Source organism: Capricornis sumatraensis, chromosome 3 (assembly GCF_032405125.1).
Source record: "Capricornis sumatraensis isolate serow.1 chromosome 3, serow.2, whole genome shotgun sequence".
NCBI lineage: Eukaryota > Metazoa > Chordata > Mammalia > Artiodactyla > Bovidae > Capricornis > Capricornis sumatraensis.
Window position 1 is genome coordinate 169185709 of NC_091071.1, and position 1734 is coordinate 169187442.

The following is a 1734-nucleotide window of genomic DNA, read 5'->3' on the forward strand; positions in this document are numbered from 1 at the left end:
TACATGGCTTACAGCCTTTGAAATGCCAGAGAAGGATAAGCAAGGCTAAATGTAGGCCTTTAGTCAGCAGATGGCAGCACTATTATTCATTTCTATGATGGAGGAAAAAACCCAGGGATTTTTCCATTATTTTACTCCAAGGAAGACCTTACCATCAGCAGGACTTTCAGTCTACTCTCTGCCATAACAATCAAGCAGGGTGACCTTTTCTTATCAGCCCCAAACTGAAGAGGCATCCTGATTTGGGGAAATTGTTTTTGATCTGCTTTTCTGGAACTTCTGGAGTTCATCCTTGATGCTGAGAAAAGATAGCAATAGACTTGGGGGAAGGCCTTTCCGTGCAGGCTTCTGTCTGTCTGTAGTTGTGGAGATCCTAGTATTTTCACCATCATACAGAGGAAACCAGGTGCTTTGAGACCTCAGGGTCATGACCTTCAGTGGCACCTAGCATCATCCTGTTTTGTGCCTGGCAGAGACCTTTGTGGATCATGAAGTTTCCAGGAGCTTCAGGGAGCGTGGCTGCCCACCCAGGGGCCACCAGCATGGACACATCCCCCTTGCCCTGCTTTGGGTCTCTGCCTTCTGAGACTTGGCCTATGGTGGGACCCTGCTTTTCACTCCCTCCCACCTTGAGTTTGGCCCCATGACCCCTCTCTTTACAGCTTATAGATCTCCTGAGTGAGCAGCTTAAAGTCTGTGCCGGATGTCACCGTTGCTTTTGGCTGAGGTCTCAACATAATAAACACCCAAAGAGGCAGCCAGCTTCTCGCCTTCCTCCATCACCTGTCGCTCAGTCATCACTCTTGTGGCCTCCCACCAGGCAGAGGATGTTGAAGGGTTGTGCTTTCTCCAGAATCTCCTGATGCTGCTGGGGGACACTCAAAAGATGTTCTGTTGGTGATTACCAAGCTACAAAAAGCCTTCCACCAAGTTCCTGCAGTAGGAGCGAGTCACTGGCCTCGGCAGCCAAGAAGGAATCCAGAATTAGTTTTGAATCTTCCATTGAGGACAGAAGAGGGTAGGGAATCCCGGCAGTTTAATGGCAAGAGCTGGGTTGAGTCAGAAGACCTCAGTTCTTGATCAGCTGTGTGACAGGTGAGTGCATTCCTCCAGCTGAGACATCTTGTCCTGTGTGCTTCCTGAGAGGCTTGTTCATCCAGCGAGTGTTTATAAGCTGTGCCCCTGCCTATGCCAGGCATAGCCAATGGTGATGAATGAACACAGGGAGCGTTCCTTCCACCAAGGGAAAGGGAACCTGCCTCCGTGACGAGAACAACAAAGCAGAGGCTCCCAGGGTCAGGGGAGAGCATCTGAGCAGCTGAGCTGTAATCTAAGGGATCCATGGGAAGGCAGGGCCACTTTAAAGAAGAGAGCGCTGCACATTTGCCAACCACAGTGCAGTGTGAAGTGAGATGGGCCAGGTCTTGTGGTGTCTTGTAGGCCTCAGAAAAGTGGGCTTTACCCAGAAACCAGGAACCATTGAAGGATTTTAGGCAGAAAATGGTCAGATTGGTATTTTGAAAAGATCCCTCTGGCCAGACAGTGGAGGGGATAAGAAAACATTTGTAGAAGCAGAGGTTCATAAGAACGTTGTTGCCTGGACTGAGGTGGCTGTAACAAAGTGGAGAGAAGGGAGATTTGACAGCTGTTTAAGTGGTGCACGCATGGGCCTTGGTGACTGGATGTGGGGAGAGAGGTGTCACCAGGTATCTATAAGGGATCTCCTAACTCGGT